This window comes from Paroedura picta, chromosome 3 (genome assembly GCF_049243985.1).
Source record: "Paroedura picta isolate Pp20150507F chromosome 3, Ppicta_v3.0, whole genome shotgun sequence".
NCBI lineage: Eukaryota > Metazoa > Chordata > Lepidosauria > Squamata > Gekkonidae > Paroedura > Paroedura picta.
The window spans coordinates 15,033,776-15,052,356 of record NC_135371.1 but is presented as its reverse complement, the minus strand read 5'-3'; the positions used below and the strand labels follow the sequence as shown (position 1 = coordinate 15,052,356).

The window sequence follows — 18,581 nt, the reverse complement described above, 5'->3', positions numbered from 1 at the left end:
TGTAATATTTACAACTATACACACAGACCACAACTGGGGGTAGTATTTAGAAGACTGTACTAAGTTCTTGGAGATCCTGGTTAGAGTTCCCACTCGGCCATGAAGGCTTGCTGGGTGGCCACGGGTCAGTCAAAATCTCAGCCTAACCCAGAGGTTCTCAGCTAGCTAGCACTGGTAGGACACAGGAGAAACTTACGCAGGATACAGAAGAAGAGCTGCACTTTATATCCTGCTTTTCACTACCCGAAAGAGTCCCAAAGTGGCTTACTATCACCTTCCCTTCCTCTCCCCACAACAGACACCCTGTGAGGTAGGTGGGGCTGAAAGAGCCCTGACAGAACTGCACTGTGAGAACAGCTCTAACAGGACTGTGACTAGCCCAAAGCCACCGAGATGACTGCATGTGGAGGAGCAGGGAACCACAGCTGGCCCTATGGTTGCTACCAAGTCTAGGTTGGCTCTCAGCTTTGCCTCTTTCTGCCCTTTTCTGAAACATTAACAGCTCTTTCCCCACCAACCACCACATGCCTGGCTCCCCTCCTTAGCTGGAGGGTGACAACTTTCTTCAAGCACTGATAAGGACCTCAGACCTGGGCTATCAAGCCATCTCCTAACAATTAGCTCCCTCCCACTGAGGCAACACCCACAGCCATTAGAGAAGATTAACTTTCGTTTGTCAAAGGTCCAGGCTCTGATCATGCATCACTGTAGGGCAAACCTCAATCAGAGGCCTATTTATAGCAGTCAGACAACATACACACACACACACACTCACAACAGTACTTTTGCAAGACTGCCTAGAACCAAAGTCTGACAGACTGTTTCACTGTCTGATTTCGCACACATGCAGGCTGGTTGTAGCCACTGGGGGCCTGTTAACATGACTGGGGATAACAACTCCACAATTTACTTGCTGGGGCGGGGGGGGGGGGGGGGCTGACGTGCTCTGAGAGAGAAAGAGAGAGAACAAGGCCTGCTGACTCACCTCTCTTTCCTCTCAGGACGGCTTCCATGCAAACAACAAGCAAAGCTGTTCACTCAGATTAGTGAAATTCGTTGTTCTCTTTGTGTATTTATTTATTTTAGGACTGGGCACTGAGTCAGTTGGGCTGATCTATCTAAAACCCTTTGACAGGTGAGAAAAAGAGCCCCCAATTCAATTCTGCACAAGTCGGAAAAGATATATAGGCCTGTATAGAGCAGGCTGAGGGCTCGGGATCGTAGCTTTCCCACCCCACAAGCTCATGCAGGTTGGTCTCGGAATAATAGCTACCACCTAAGCCTTTAAAAAGAGCCTCTTGTGGCGTACGGTGGTAAGGCAGCCGACATGCTGTCTGACCATGAGGCTGGCAGTTTGATCCCAGCAGCCGGCTCAAGGTTGACTCAGCCTTCCATCCTCACGAGGTCAGTAGAATCATAGAATCATAGAGTTGGAAGGGGCCATACAGGCCATCTAGTCCAACCCCCTGCTCAACGCAGGATCAGCCCTAAGCATCCTAAAGCATCCAAGAAAAGTGTGTATCCAACCTTTGCTTGAAGACTGGCAGTGAGGGGGAGCTCACCACCTCCTTAGGCAGCCTATTCCACTGCTGAACTACTCTGACTGTGAAAAAAATTTTCCTGATATCTAGCCTATATCGTTGTACTTGAAGTTTAAACCCAGTAAAATGAGTACCCAGCTTGCTGGGGGGTAAATGGTAATGACTGGGGAAGGCACTGGCTGGGGGGTAAACGGTAATGACTAGGGAAGGCACCCGTACTGAGTCTGCCAAGAAAACGCTAGAGGGCGTCACCCCAAGGGTCAGACATGACTTGGTGCTTTTTACTGCTTTTATCCTTTAAGCCTTAAGATAGTTAGGCTTTGTCTGTACAATTATTACTCAAAGAGTTCATGTTGGATGTAGATTCTGACCAAAAAGTGACATCAAACATGTGGATGTCAACTGGGTTTGGGTAAGTACTTCCTGGAGAAGGAGAGACAAGCTGACCCCATTCTGATCTCCCACTGTACTAAGAGACAGAATGTGACAGCAACAGGCCTCATGTTCGCCCATCCTAAGCAGAGACCTTGAAATCCATGGCCATAGTAAAATGAAACCCTACCTAAGATTTCATTGGTAGGCTCCAGCCTACAGGAACAGAGCCACAACAGTCTTTGAATAACACTGTCAAGTAGAGAACGTCATGTGGCCTGTATGGCCCCTTCCAACTCTATGATTCTATGTGAACAACCTTAACTTTTTGTTTGCATAGCCATGGATGGGTGGTTGTAATCTCCAGAACTATCCAGGAATAACAGTGTTTGTACAAACTGAAAGAAAAACTATATGTTGTATGCAAATCCATGTACTGAAACCTACACAGGGGTTTTAAACAAAAAAAAGTCTAACAAGGTTGTCATTTGAGTGGAAGCTTTGACAGTCACAATGGCCCTCTTAAAGAGTTCCAGATCTACAATTAACCTTGTTGATATGCTTACCTGCCTGCCTGCCTATCATCTACCCATCCATCCACCTACCTACCTTTCTATTTATTTGCATTATATACCTCCCTTGCAGCTCAGGGCAGTTAACAGAGAACACAGAGTACAATGTAAGTTTGATAACTGTATTATCAATATCGGGGCATCATCAACAATAGCCAATCACATAACATAAGCAACAGTAAAACATTTGTTCAGGTAACATTACAACTGACAACTGCAACCCTATAGAGTGGGCATATCTGCATGGGAGGGGAAATGCATATGGAAACATGAAAGGAGAATGAGGGTGCAAAATTACCGGTTCTAAGGTCCCCCCTTTCTTTTCTTTTTTCTTTTCTCTTTTCTTTTCAGAAACCAGCTTTAACATACACACTTGTGTTTTATGTATCATTTTGTCTCTTAGACCACAACCACACAAGGTACAGTTTGAAATGCCACTGTAAGAGTCAAACTAGACATCCTTGTCTTTGAACACTTGGTTCTACGTTTCCCAGCCTGGATTCCCCACAGCAGATGTAGGTAATGGCTTTAAAAATAAAGGAGAACCAGTTTGGGCCCTGAATTGCATTCTGGGAGGAGATAGGACTCCCTGCCTTCCCTCCCAAGACATGTTCGCATACCAAAATATCACTGGAGGGACTTATTTCCTTGTTTTTGCCTCTCCCCATGCTCAGAATACTCCACATGGAGCAGTAGAATAAAACAGGGAAATACCTCCAGTGATCCTTTGGCACTGGAAAATAGCAAGGGGAGGGAAGACCCTTTTCCTCCTCTGGAAGTGTTCTGAGCCCAACTGGCCTCTGTTGTTCAAAATCCATTCACCACAGCTGCTGTATAACTGTAGGGAACCTAGGTTGGGTCAAGGGAACACGGAACCAGGTCTTTACAAACAAGTATGTCTAGTTTAAGTCCTAAATCAACCTTCCAGCACAGTCCTCAGCCACTTTAGAAGCCTAGCCCAAGCAAACTCAAAATTTGGATGGTTTTCATGTGTGTACTTCACCAGGAGAGGGTCCGAAAAGTGCTTTGATTGGCACATGTTAATTTGGCCTAAAGCAGAAATGAAATTTTCCACATAACCCGATCCTAGAGATCGTGTTTTTGAGAATATTCACATTTATGCTTAAGTTGTAAAGTCTAGTTTTTAAAAAGCTAACAGATTTCAAATATTCCTTTTCCGTATCTAGCCTTTTTACACCCTGTTTTTGTAGAAACACACACACACGCACAATCTTTGAATCACCAGTCATAGCCGTGACTATTGTAAATAAGATCAAGAACTGTGTTAATTATTACCAGCGTTATTTTAAAGGCAATTTAACAAGTCCAGGCAGCCAGAGGCAGAAAGTGTGCTTTACCTTAAAAAAAGTAATTATGCTCTATAAAGTCACAGTAGTTCTAGCTGTGCATGAAGGGTAAAATGAACTGCTTTGCAAATGTTTACCCAACACCAGCAGGATAAAAGTACAATAATAATAAAAAAAACTCGTGCTGGTCTTTGGCGGAATGGAAGATCCTTACATGTTTTGCTTGGAGGAGAAAATAAGAAAAGGAGTGACACACAGTACGTCCTGTTGCCAGGGAGGAAGTGCAAAATAGAGAAGACAACAGACAAAGACCAGGAAGGAAAATGGAGAAAGGAGGATACAGGGAAAAATGAAAACTTCCAAAGGTCACAACGCTGATGTTTGCTCCGAAAGGAAGCTTATTTTTTTTCCATGGGTTTGGCAGAATCCATCACAGAAAAGACATCCAGTGAATGGTCAAAAGCTCAGGGAACTGCCAGTGGGCCAAAGTCATCAGCACTGGGACGTTAGGGCTGGTCAACATGAACAGAAGATCATGGGGAGAAATCCATGGGGAGATTGGAACCCTCCTGATTGTAGATGGAGTATTATGGGATGGAGTGCTTTTTGCCCATGGAAAACTAGATACAGGACTCCAGTCTTTCTTGTTGTTGTTGTTAGTTGCAAAATCGTGTTCAATCCATCACGGCCCCATGGACTTTCTGTCCTCTAGGCCTTTTTGTCCTCTACCATTCCCCAGAGTCCATTTAAGCTCCCACTGCCTGCTTCAGTGACTCCATCCAGCCACCTCATTCTCTGTCGTCCCCTTCTTCTTTTGCCCTCAATCGCTCCCAGCATTAGGCTCTTCTCCAGGGAGTCCTTCCTTCTCATGAGGTGGCCAGTCTTTCTATGGGTGGGTATATTTTTCTCCCCTACGAGACAGTATCTAAGCATGCAAACTCTGTAAGGGCAATCAACTTCCAAGAAGCATGGCATTCAAGTGGGCCAGTTTCTTGGCTGGGTAGAACAACCCTTAGGTAGGATAGATAATATTCCCACATTCCCATCTATATAAATGCTGGCATCTCCAGTTTAAAGGATCTCAAGTGTTGGGAAAGATCTTTGTCTGCCTGAGACCCTGAGTTGCTGCTGTCGGTCAGAGGGGACTGTCAAATTCTTTATACGGCAGCTTCATGTACATCAGCCCTCTGACAAGGACCTGTGACCTGCAATATATGTGGCATTCTACTGAGCGATGGCCTTATTACATGACACTGAGTGGGGTTAGTGTGATTATACATCAAAGAACCAGCTTTAGGGCCTCTAAGGCAGAGTCTATACAGAATCCTAATGGATCTATATTTAGTTTTGTGCTTTTTTAAAAGAAGCAAACAAGCCATAGCCCTCAGTATGTTCATAGAAATCACATAAATCAGGGGTAGTCAACCTGTGGTCCTCCAGATGTTCATGGACTACAATTCCCATGAGCCCCTGCCAGCGTTTGCTGGCAGGGGCTCATGGGAATTGTAGTCCATGAACATCTGGAGGACCACAGGTTGACTACCCCTGACATAAATCACAGATTGTGCTTGTTTCCTACAGGCAGATCCAATGATCTTTGCTTCTGCCTGGTTTATAGTTCGTTATTTCTCCTCCTAATGCTTGCTGTTTACACAAACTGGACTGGGCCAGCTTGGGGCAAACGTGCAGTTTGGTGAGATACATTGGTATGCAGACTCCAACTTCCCACACTAGCTACTGGGTGCTGCAGCTTCCGTGCTGTTTACACTTCAGCGCTTACAAGAAGCACCGGGTTCGAGTTGCAGCTCCACAGATTAAGATCGAGTATCAGGAAAGACTGGTAAGAATTCAGGGGAAAGTATGAGCGAGCATTTTGAGCGGATTCACTTAACCGTGTTCCCCTGGTTAATTAACAGCACAATGTTGAGAGTATGGATTTCTTGAGCTAATCCCTAGGTTAACCATGCAATCCTATGGACTTAGAGCGGAGTAACACTGCCTATATCATCCTGCACGGTATACTCCTCCTCTTATACTATCAGCATATCCATGTCCTTGCTGCCTCTACACACACACACACACACACACACACACACAGAGTCCTAGGGGTTATCCTGCCTTGGCAGCCCCTTTTTCATATCCCCAAATTCCAATCAGCCATCTCATACTTGGATCCTAGATAGGCCTGCATCGTACTGTGAATCTCAGCAGACCTCAGTCCCAAGGGACCAGGCTCCTTATCCATCTGCACCTCATCCCAGGCCCAAGGACTCCTCTGCCGCAGCTTTCGTTTCTTGTAATGACTTCTTGTTTACCAGACCTATGCAAAAGAAGTAACTATAGAGGCTTTTCCATCATTCTGTTTTTCTTGCCACACTATGATTCTCAAACACCAACGATGCACGTCATCGGTGACAGGATCAGACCCTCAACTGTGCTTTTGCCCATACCGCTCCCAAGCAGCAGAAGAACGTATGTCATCCCTTCCTAGTCTTGCTCTCATCGTTAGGGTTGTCCCCCTCCAGGTAGTGGCTGGAGATCTCCTGGCATTCCAACTGATCTCCAGTTGGAGATCAGAAGACAGAGATGAGTTTGCTTGGAGAAAATGGCCGCTTTGAATGTCCCCACTGAAGTCCCCTCTCCCCAGGCTCCACCCCCAAATTCTCCAAGAATTTTTCAACTCGGAGATGCACCAGCAAACCTCACAGCTCTCTCTGCCCTGCGACCCAACTGGGTTTGCTACCGATGCCCTGGCTGACCTCAGCATTCTAATCTCTCAGGGAGAAGACAAAAACAAGAAGTTTCTGACACAGCAGTTTCTCAGTGGATCATGCTTCCTCGGGAGGTGGTGGGTTTTCCATCTTTGGAAATTTTTAAACAGAGGGTGGATTGCCATCTGACAGAGAGGCTGATTCTGTGAAGATTCAAGGGAGTGGCAGGTTACAAAGGATGAGCGATAGGGTTGGGAGTGTCCTGCGTAGTGCAGAGGGTTGGATGAGATGACCTAGGAGGTCCCTTCCAACTCTATTATTCTATTCCAGGAGTAGTCAACCTGTGGTCCTCCAGATGTTCATGGACTACAATTCCCATGAGCCCCTGCCAGCAAACGCTGGCAGGGGCTCATGGGAATTGTAGTCCATGAACATCTGGAGATCCACAGGTTGACTACCCCTGTGATAGGTTTGGCTGGAAGTGGCTCTAATAAATGTAGGTTTGTCCACAGGAGCTCCATCCGGATTCCTCCTCTAGCCCGCTCACTCCCTGGCCATCCCTTTTAGGCACTGAGGCATTAAATCCAACAACTGGCCTGCAAAGCGTTTTCTAGTCATCCTTCTCCACCAGAAAGACAACTGGGCACTTCATTTCCCTTTTCAGAAGGACTTTCCCCACTCCTCGGTGCTGAGTGACCAATCGCAGGTTTATCAATCTGGACAGCAGCAGAAGGTAAAGGGAGATTTAATAGCTTCCGCCAGAGAAGTCTGTATCCCCCGTTCCTGAGCACGTGGTCTCCAACGGTAAAGCTTCTGGGGCATTTTGCCTTCGTGCTAAAAACACACACCGATTTGCTACTCAGGCCACCCCCATTGACTACGTATGACTGTCTTACAGCTCTGGGAAATGCTTTTCTACATTTTTGCAAAACTTAGAGCATCCGTGTCAGAATTCCCCGCCCCCCTTCATCAGTGAAGAACCCTCATGTCATATCTGTGCTTAGAGATTTGCTTCAATCCTCTTACATTATCCGCCTAAATAACCAGACCCGCTCCCTTCTGGATGGGGGCATAATGCCTCTGCTTCCAGGCTAGATTTCATATTATTAGTTAATAATCTCCATGGCGTTCTGTAAACAGAGGGGGTTAATGCCTAGCCATTGGCAGATGCTGTTTTCTGTACTGCACAACCAGCTCCAGAGGGGCCCCTCAGCAGATGGTTTTGAAGGATTTATAAATTGTCTTTCCCTCCTAAAACCGAAAGTGGTGGGAGGAGGAGAGAGGCTGTCGATCTAATTAGTTTTGGATCTCCGAGCTTTCGCAACTCACAATATGAGACCTCCCCAAGGAGGCAGTGGTTCTTCTTCGGCTTCACTTCTAAATCCCTTCCTCTACTTTGCTTCTTTGTAGCTAGGAACAGGAGATAACAACACGCAGCAACTGCTCCCTTGAGATCTGCTTCACTCCTTGCTTTAATGCAGCCCGTCTTCGTTAAGAAAGAAAGTCATAAACCTCAGTTTGTTACAATGAATGCAGCCATTACTTCGAAATGCTGCCACAGAGTTGCCAACTATCTCCAGAGTGGGAACATCCTGGTGATCGGGGGAGATGCCGCCCTAACAGGGTATAATTTTTATTTATTTATTGCATTTTTTTAAATACCGCCTTCCCTTGTGGCTCAGGGTAGTTTACAGCTGTGGTCCCCAACCTTTCTATCACTGGGGACCGGTCAACGCTTGACAATTTTACTGAGGCCCGGGGGGGGGTAGTCTTTTGCTGAGGGACGTCGCCGCTGCTGCCTGACGCCCTGTTCCACTTGCTTTCCCGGCGGCACCCCTGACTTCCCACCGCCTGCTGGGGGTGCTGGCAGCAGCAGCTGTGCAGTGCCATGCTGAGCGGCAGGGCAGCCCCTGAGGCAGCAGCTGGGAAGGAGGACAAGGAGGAGCCACGGCCCAGTACCGACTGATCTACGGACCAGTACCGGTCTCTGGTCCGGGGGTTGGGGACCACTGGTTTACAGTACAGAACAGTGTACAAGTTCCATTGCAATGTGAAATACAGAACTTTGAAAATCAAACTCAGTGAATTCTATCAACGCTGGCAAACGTTTGGACCCTTAACTATTTAACATGGAACTATTGCTTAACAGATTGGCCGGACTGGGAATAGCCTTGTGATGTATCTGGTGGGCATATCTGGGGAGGAGGGGTTTTAGGGGGGGGCTGGTAGATGTTGCTGTGAGCTCATTGGCTCCAACCAAAAGCTTGACGGATGAGCCATGTAGCCCATTACCCAGAGTAGCCATCTTCTCCGGGGGAAGTGATCTCTGTAGCCTGGAAATCCGTTGTAATTCTGGGAGACCTCCAGGTCACACCTTGGAGGCCGTCAACCCTAGAACAATTATTGTCTTCTAAGCCAGTGGTGCCCAACCTTTTTATCACTGGGGACTGGTCAACGCTTGACAATTTTACTGAGGCCTGGGGGGGGGTAGTCTTTTGCTGAGAGACATTGCCACCTGAGCCCCTGCTCCACTTACTTTCCTGCTGGTGCCCCTGACTTCCCGCCGCCCACTGGAGGGCACTGCCAGCAGCAGCTGCACAGTGCCATGCCGAGGGGGAGCCCAGCCATGGAGGCTGCTGGAGAGCACCAAAGGTGAGCAGGTGACAGAGTGGCAGGGCAGCCCCCGAGGCAGCAGTCAGGGAGGAGGACGAGGAGGAGCCGCGGCCCGGTACCAACTGATCTACGAACTGGTACCGGTCCCCAGACCGGGGGTTGAGGACCACTGTTCTAAGCTGCTCTCATGGGGAGGCTTTTGCTGCTTAGGTAACAAGAATCCCTTGCAGTAGGAAGGAAAACCAGGGAAATGTTTTGCGCAATCAAGGTATGATTCATCTGGCTCCCGTTTATTTCCCTTTTGCCCTGGACAAAATAACAACCTGATATTTTTCCATTCAAACGGAAAACTGTAGAGTGGGTGCAGGCAGAGTGTCCTCAAGCATTTTTGCACAGCCTAGTAAAGAATAGGGGTATTCTGCCCTTGGGGAGGGGGTCCAAAATCTCCACAGTGCTTGTGCTTTTGTAGTAGTGTGGCAGAGTGAGGGGGGGGGATGAAGCGGAAGTGGTGCAAGGTTAGCTGTGTGTGACCCCCAATCTTGTCTGTTGCCCCCTGTCTGGAAAAGGCTCATTTTCACACTCCAATGCAGATGCAGCCTTAGTGTAACCTTAACCTAAAGAACAGACATCTTTGTGGCATTTAAAATAATACAGGACAGGTTACTGCAGAGTAAACAAACTCTATAGTGTAAAAACAAGATGCTCCTGCAGGCATTTCTGGGCAACAATCCTTGGTGTGTAAAAATATAAGCAGGGCCGCATTATTACTTTCACAGGTCCCAAGTACTCTTGCCTTTGTGGGCCCCTTCCTTGATATTTTTTTTTAATTATATTTTGCGATTCCTTTCAAATACAAATATAATCCAGGCTGGGCTATATTCATCTTTATACCTCCCCCTCCACCAGTGATGCCTTAATTCTGTGTGTGTGTTCCTTGGTTATCTCGAATACATTGCCTGTTGAGGCTTTTCTATTTTTCCCAAAGTGCTGGAAGTTTTGTTGGATCTGTGGACCTTCTCCTTTTTCACATTGTGATGATAGCTATAATTCCTCTCTAGTCCCTCTTATATGCCTGTTCAAACCTGCTTTGCTGAGTTTAAATTATTGCATGTGCAGTTCATTAATCTGGTGTGCATCTTTATACCAATGCAGTCAAAGTATTTATTAGGGTTATGGGGGTCTGTGACCCTAAAAGTTCTTTCCCCCCCCCTTCTGATTTTAAAAGAAATTAAAAGATTTTTGTGGGTCCCTAAAATTATCATGGACCCTAGGCATTGTGTCTAACAGATATGTTGGCCCTGAATACAGGTTTTGAAGAGTGTCCCTATTTTCATAGGTGAAACACAGAAAGGATTGTGGCTGCTCATGTGAATGTGGATTAAATTAGGAAGAGCAACTAATTTTATTTATTTATTTATGTGTGTCTGTCAAAGAGAGAAAGACAGATAGACAGACAGACAGACAAAACACTTGCAAAAATGTATTTGTGTGTGTGTGAAAACGTATTTTAGCAGGTGAACAACCGCCATTCACCCATCAGTTCTCACTGTCAGTGGCCCTTAGCTGCTTCTCATACTACCTCCCGAATACCCAAATGTACACCCCTCTGCTGAGATTCTGGATTTTGTTCCTTTTGACCGCAGCCCTTGAGAGGGATAAGCATTTCCCCTTTATAATCTTGCAGAGAGTATTAATAGAAGGCAAATGGTGAGCTTCCTGCCAGGCCAGTGCAGTGCCCAGCGCTGTTTCTGAGAGATGTCAGAGCACATACCTTTTATTGCTCAATGGAGCAAATATTTATGATAACCGCTAATTATAGAAATTGGAAGAAACCAACGGAGGCGTGGCACGCAGACGCTTTAATGAGGCGGCGTTATGAAAATCACATGGAAAGATGCACATGGCTTCTGGTCTGTCCATCACCAGTCCCGAGACAAAGCTCTGGGTAGTTCTACAATTAGTCTTATATAAAAAGAAAATTACTACAGAAAAATAAATAAGCGTTTAGTAGCCCTGCATTTGTGCTTATGTGTCTGCACACTTGGCTTGCAGGGGATTTTGGGCTACCATGTGCTGGCTTCACAAAGTGAAATAGTTTCCAAGTCCAATGAAGGACTTCAGCTTTGGAGACCAAGATGTAAGAGGAAAGGTTGGGGGAGCTTGGTCTGTTTAGCCTGGAGAGGCGATGACTGAGAGGGGATCTGATAACCATCTTCAAGTATTTAAAAGGCTGCCACGTAGAGAATGGAGCAGAGATGCCCCAGAGGGACAGACCAGAGGGACAGACCTCTTGCCCCAGAGGGACAGACCAGAACCAATGGGATGAAATTAATTCAAAAGAAATTCCATCTAAACATCTGGAAGAATTTCCTGACAGAGCGATTTCTCAGTGGAGCAGGCTTCCTCAGGAGGTGGTGGGTTCTCCATCCTTGGAGATTTTTAAATAGATGGCTGAATAGTCATCGGCTGGAGAGGCTGGTTCTGTGAAGGTTCAAGGGGGTGGCAGGTTACAGTGTCAGCGACAGGGTCGTGGGCGTCCTGCATGGTGCAGGGGGTTGGACTAGATGACCCAGGAGGTACCTTCCAACTCTATGATTCTATGATTCAGCTGTGGGAGCCAAAGCACCTCTCACTGCATCCGGGAAAACAAAATTTGGTGCCAGTGAGTGCATTTATTTATTTAAAATGCATTGCAGCATTCATTTTGTGCAACTGGACACAAAGCCCCCGTGAAGGAGGTAAGAGTTATTCCCAGTTTATACATAGGGGAAGATTCGGAAAGGAGCAATTAAGATCATGCAGCCTATTAGGCATCTGCTCTAGGACTGACAAGTTCAGCATGGATTTTTGGCAGGGCCTTTACAGCTGCCCTTCTCCTCATGCTGTGGATCTCTCTCCCTAATAAGATGAGAACTTGCAGAAATGAGGGGACATGTTTCAATTCTATAAGGCAGGGGTAGTCAAACTGCGGCCCTCCAGATGTCCATGGACTACAATTCCCAGGAGCCCCTGCCAGCATTTGCTGGCAGGGGCTCCTGGGAATTGTAGTCCATGGACATCTGGAGGGCCGCAGTTTGACTACCCCTGCTATAAGGCTTCTGAACCAATGGAGTGATTGGTAACAGTATATTATGCTTTCTTTGTTTTCTTACTCCATGCATGGGGATGGAGTCATGACTCAGTAGTAGAGCATCGGCTCTGCATGTAGAAGGTCCTCAAATAAACTCCCAGCCTCTACATTTAAAAGAATCAGGTCATAGCTTATGAGAATATGGTTACCAGGCTTGGCAACCAATGGGGAGCAGGGACAAGGGGGGACACCCGGAAGTGATGTCACTTTATATTCTGTTGAAACCATAGAGTGATTTCCTACTGACATCATTTCCAGGTTTCCTCTGGAACTGACGTTATGTCATTGAACCAGAAGCCAGATTGGTGGATCCCCCACCCCTATGCTGGGTGGGAAAGACTGCGGTCAGCCTTAGTCAGAATAGACAATAATGGCCTTGAGAGAACAATGGTCTTACTCAGGACCTAAATAAAAACGAAATTTTCCTAAACATCCTTTCCAGGTCCCTGAGGTCAGATGTGCACTCTTGTGTTTCCTGCATGGGCCGCATCCAGTCTGGCAGTTTCCAGTTTTGTTGGGGCCCAATTCAGGTTGGGACATGGGGCTTAAGCTTTCCTCCTGTGCCATTTCACCAATCTGAAACAGCCCCAGGAGTCTCGGGGGTAAGACCAGGGGCTGGGAAATTCCTGAGAATTGGAGGAGGGGAGGGGTAGGCTGGGAAGATACCTCAGCAGGGTATAATGCCGTATAGCCCAACCACCAAAGAAGGAATTTTCTCCATGGGAACTGATCTCTGTAGTCAGCTGTAATTCTGGGAGATCTCTAGGCCTTGAGGTTGGATGACCTACAGCAGGGGTAGTCAACCTTTGGTCCTCCAGATGTCCATGGACTACAATTCCCATGAGCCCCTCACAGCAAACGCTGGCAGGGGCTCATGGGAATTGTAGTCCATGGACATCTGGAGGACCACAGGTTGACTACCCCTGCCCTACAGGTTTGTGAACACTGATCTGGGAAATACCTGGACATTTTAGGGGTGGAGCCTGAGGAGAGCAGACTTTGGAGAGGAGAGGAAAGGAGAGAGGAGAGGAGAGGAGAGGAGAGGAGAGGAGAGGAGAGGAGAGGAGAGGGGAGGGGGGGGGAGGGGAGGGGGGGAGGGGAGGGGAGGGGAGGGGAGAGGAGAGGAGAGGAGAGGAGAGGAGAGGAGAGGAGAGGAGAGGAGAGGAGAGGAGAGGAGAGGAGAGGAGAGGAGAGGAGAGGAGAGGAGAGGGGTATAATGCCATAGAATCCACCTCACAAATCATTAACTTTTTTTCTGGGGAAAATGCTATTGGCAATCACAGGTGATCTCCAGTCATCACCTGGAGGTTGGCAACCCTGATGCCCTGTCTGGCAGCATCTATGCCAGGCTGGCCAAACTGTGGACCTCCAGACGTTCATGGACTACAATACCCATGAGCCCCTGCCAGCATGTGCATGGGAATTGTAGTCCGTGGGCATCTGGAGAGCCACAGTTTGGCCACCACCCCTGGCCTATGCCCATCCCTTTCTGTAGCTGGAGAGGGATCAGAGCAGCTCCCTTTCAGATTTCTGGTTAGTGTTCTGTGGTTCCAGACAGAACCATCTGCCCCTTCTAAAAAAATAATAATAACCTCAATTCTAGAGGGGCAGAAACTGTATTGGTCTTTGGCAGCAAAAATCAACAGGAGTCTTGTGGCACTTTACAGTCCAATAAAATTTTATTCCAGCATATGCCTACATAAAAACGACAGCACAGTGAGCATCCAGTCACCGCAGCTGAAGAAGTGGGCTCTGGTCCATGAAAGCCGTTGCTGGAATAAAATTGTGTTCAATCTTTGACGGTGCAGTAAAAAATCCCGTTTATTTCTGTGCCTCCTGCAACCCACGCCAGAGGCTGAGAGAAGTGAAGGGCAAGCTAAGTTCTTACCTGAGTCCCTAACATATTTTCCTCCCCACAGAAAAACTTCTTTTGATTTTGACTCTACTTGCTTTCTCCACCAGCTCAGGTAATTTATTTCAATGGCTTAAGAAGAACCACCTGTGGCTTGCAGTTCACATATCACAATTTGCCCCTGTCCTGAGCAGCAGATATTCACGGGGCAGCATTCTATGCTATTCAGGGAAATCTGGTGTGTATGTGAGAGGGGGATCCACCATTAGCAGTATGTGGGCAACTAGTTTTGCAAAGGAACCACCGGTGCACAAACCAAGCAAGCCACTTCTAGAGTGTGTGTAATTTACCCTGCCGCTGTTTAAACAGCTTTCATAACACACAAAGCCTTAAATGATTTCTTTCCTCCAAGGCTACTAAGGAGCCAAGATTTGCAGAGATTCTCAGAAAACAAAGCCAATCTCCTCTGGTACGCACATGCCTTCGGTGGTTAAATATAGGTAAGCCTTCATTAACAGCTCGATTCACAACCCGGTGACACCTAAGGCTTGATCGACACAATGATCACATGGGGGAACTATTCCCAGCCTGTCCCGCCAGATTATAAGGAGAGGATCACACAACTGAGTGCTCCCCCAGATTGGAAAGGGGGGGAAAAAACCTCCTAGCACAAAGGAAATTAGGCCACAGGGACGCTTTTAGCCTTCCTTTTTCACATGCCAGTTCTCATGTGGAAGGATTATGGCTCACGGCGCTGTGTTCAACCTATGCAGCCTCCCAACCTGCAGCCTAGGAGAAACCATTCAGGAACAGAGTTACCCCATGATCTGCTGTCTGGGTATCTCATACTTTAGGATTTTCTTTGTGAGAGGAGGATTAGTGCGTTTCTAACCCAACATTTCTTCCCAACAGTGACTCAAAGCAGATCGCACCTTTTTCCTTCCCTTCGTTTCGTCTTCGTGACAAACATATGAGGTACCGTATTTGCCGGCGTATAAGACGACTGGGCGTATAAGATGACCCCCCAACATTTCCACTCAAAATATAGAGCTTGTTACATTACATTACATTACTATGGGCCACTTTGGGCAGCTATGTCTATCCCAACTGAAGTGCACCCGGCATATAGGACGACCCCCCCCACTTGGAGGCATGTTTTTCAGGGGGGGGGAAGTAGTCGTATACACCAGCAAATGCTGTATGTTAGACTGAGGGTATGTGACCAAATCAAGGTTATCTAGCAAGCTCACAAGGCACTGTGGAGATTCAAACTTGGGCTTATCAGGTAGGGTTGCTAGATTTCCCGGTTAGGGTGGGGGTTCCCCACTCTCCCCTCCAAATTAACCCCCCCCACCAAAAAGGGGAAGAATGATAGAAATTAACACGATCTGCCTATGCATCCTGAAAGTGATGAAGGCACATGAGAGGGAGAGATACCCTGGTTGGGGGCAAAACTCTATGGTAGAAGCTAATTGTACCATAGAGTTTTTGCCCAAAAGCCAGAGTGTCACCATCCACACCACTTCCTGACAGGCCTATGTCACTTCCAGGTCACGTAGGGGCGTTGCATTAATTTCCGGCGTTCCTCCCCACTCCTGGAAAGTGCACCACCCCCATCACCCACCAGCAGCTCCAAGGGACCTGGCAAACCTACTACCAGATCGTACTCGGAAGCCAAATTTCTCCATGTCTCCCTTACTATGGAGGTGTAAGGAGTAGCTTACTAGGCTTTTTTCCAGCTACGTCAGGCAAAGCTACTACCGCTCTTCCTGGCCCCAGAACTCTCTTGAGCAAGTGTATCCAACACATACTTAGCCCACGCGGAAGATCCCAAATCTCTGGCATCCCCTGCTAAATGAATATTGAATAACCCACATGAAGAAAGACAAGACCACTCAGACTGGGCCGGCAGTTAAAAACAAAGCTCAGACAAGACAAACTGGAGCAGGTGTTGAAAAATTAAGCTATGGTTTTCAACACAACTTTGACTGTAATCTCTTCAGGGTGGGCAGTCATCCTGCACCACTGATTCCCCCTCTGCTGATATAACGGTAGTAATATTATCCGGAAGGCGGGCAAAGGATGCCCCAAGTTCCCCTGATGTAGCCTGCATGGGGGAATTCCTGAAAAATTGCCGTTGCCCACAATCCATCTCTCAGTTTTCTGGAATGGCCAGAGGTCCCCCCTGAACTGCTCTGCCTCACAATTACAAGGAAGACGCTAGCCCTTAGGTCTAAGAAGAAGAAGAAGAAGAGCTGGTTCTTATATGCCACTTTTCCCTACCCGAAGGAGGCTCAAAGTCTGCTTACAGTCGCCTTCCCTTTCCTCTCCCCACAACAGACACCCTGTGAGGGAGGTGAGGCTGAGAGAGCCCTGAGATTACTGAAGAAGAAGAGTTGGTTCTTATATGCCGCTTTTCCCTACCCGAAGGAGGCTCAAAGCGGCTTACAGTCGCCTTCCCTTTCCTCTCCCCACAACAGACCCTGTGAGGGAGGTGAGGCTGAGAGAGCCCTGATATCACTGCCAAGTCAGAACAGCTTTATCAGTGCCGTGGCGAGCCCAAGGTCACCCAGCTGGTTGCATGTGGGGGAGTGCAGAATCGAACCTGGCATGCCAGATTAGAAGTCCGCACTCCTAACCACTACACCAAACTGGCTAAGACAGGGATAGCCAAACCATGGCTCTCCAGATGTCTATTTTTTCTGAGTAGATGTAGGTGCTGGTAGGAGCTCATGGGAACTGTAGTCCATGGATATCTACACGGTCTAAGAGGTGACTGAAAGGACAGACAGATCTCTTTCTGAGTGACATGTGCTCCCGGTTTTAATGTGCATAAGACCTATCTCCAGGGGCAATGGGAAAACACGATCTGTCTTCGAATAAGGCAGTTTTGTATATTCAGATATACCACTTTCTAGTCCTTAGAAATTCCCTGCAACCCTGTAGTCGGCTGAATTTTTAGCAGGAGCTCTCCTCCTGTATCTGAATATCTGTGCCCAATGAGGGCTAGAAACTGCATTTTTAAAACAAAAGTTGTGGTCCTCGAGAGTCCAAAGCAAAGCCGCGGCTGCCTATATTAGAAGGGCCGCTCCCCCACTGCCCATCTCAGTTCGCAGCCACACACACCTCTGGGCCCTCCTTGACTGTAACCCATGCACAATAACTGTCCTAATGTAACCACAGAAAACTTCTGGACCAGACAGCGCCGTTACCCACAGAGGGATATAAATTGACAAGGAAATGAACAGGGATCAATTGTTCAGGGTCACACTGGGAGGAGGCTTTGAGTGGGGCTGGCAGGCATCCAAGACTATTCAATATTTTAATTAGATATTTGAAGGGCTGAGTGGTAAACACACTGGCCGAATTCATGAATGATCTGAAGCCGAGGGAAGAAACCGTGAAGACGGGGGCCAGAGATCATTAAATAAAGGTCTGACCTCAATAAGACGGGGCAATATGCTGCATCGCTGGCCTGATGCCACACAGAAGCTTATTCGTGGCGGCAGAAAAGCCATTCTGGCGAGTCCTCGTTTTATTTATTTATTTCACTTTTACCCAGTTCTGAATTCTGCCGGCTTTAGAGGATTTAGGCTGGGAAGCAGAGAGCATCTGCTCAGTTCTTTTACCAGCGTACATGGACAAATCCTTTGGCGACACACACAAAAGGAAAAATAGTTAAGACATAGAAAGGCCGGGTGTAAACTAAGTAAATATATATTTCCAGACAGGTGCACAAGAGTCAAGTGTGTCCATTTTTTATTCCCAGCTTTTCGCCGCCCAAAGTGGCTTACAAACACTTTCCCCTTCCTCTCCCCAAAACAGATACCCTCTGAGATCGGTGGGGCTGAGAGAGCTCTAAGAGAACTGCTCCGAAAGACCAATTCTATGAAAACTGTGACTAGCCCAAGGTCACCCAGCCAGCTGCATGTGAAGGAGTGAAGAATCAACCCTGGTTGTCCGGATTAGAAGCCGTCGCTCTTAACACTATATCATGCTGGAGAGTTATCTACCAGCAGTGCCTGTAACAGCGGAACTGTGGGTCAATGCAGAAGGAGCAAGTGAATACACTGGCCCCTGCCCTATACACAGCAAAGCGCTCTGGCCACACAGGTTCCTACACACACATGCATGATCCTGGGTACAGCACGTCCACATGCTAAATAAATAGCATTATATGCCAATAGACACTTGCCTTCTCTCAGAAAGTACCCCGTCCCTCTCTGATCACTGCTCTCGCCCTAGTCATTTGATTGCCTCCATAAAAGAAGGGGGTGGGGATAGTTTTGCTAGTGAGTGCTTATGTGTCATTTGGTTGTTGTTATTTTTTAGTTATGGGAGGTATGCAACCTAGCAAAAGGGAGAAAACATGGGACTGAGAGGGATTTTTTTGTCTGAAGTAAATTATCAGAGGGCAAAATGAATGGGGTGTGTGGAGAAAGGACCAGAATGGACGTCACTGGCACAGCCCAATAGGCGCCTG

The 18,581-nt window shown here is 47.3% G+C and overlaps 1 protein-coding gene and 1 long non-coding RNA gene across 7 annotated transcripts in view; one reads left to right on the top strand and one right to left on the bottom strand.

Moving 5' to 3' along the window:
* The window catches only part of PLXNB1 (plexin B1), a 165,498-nt gene that overhangs the window by 67,550 nt on the left and 79,367 nt on the right, over positions 1-18,581 (bottom strand). The gene's annotated exons all lie outside the window — the stretch shown is intronic.
* Positions 5,508-18,523, top strand: LOC143834540 (uncharacterized). The gene is made up of 3 exons (XR_013229805.1): positions 5,508-5,632; positions 7,914-8,127; positions 17,924-18,523. It is a non-coding gene; the product is annotated as an uncharacterized LOC143834540 (long non-coding RNA).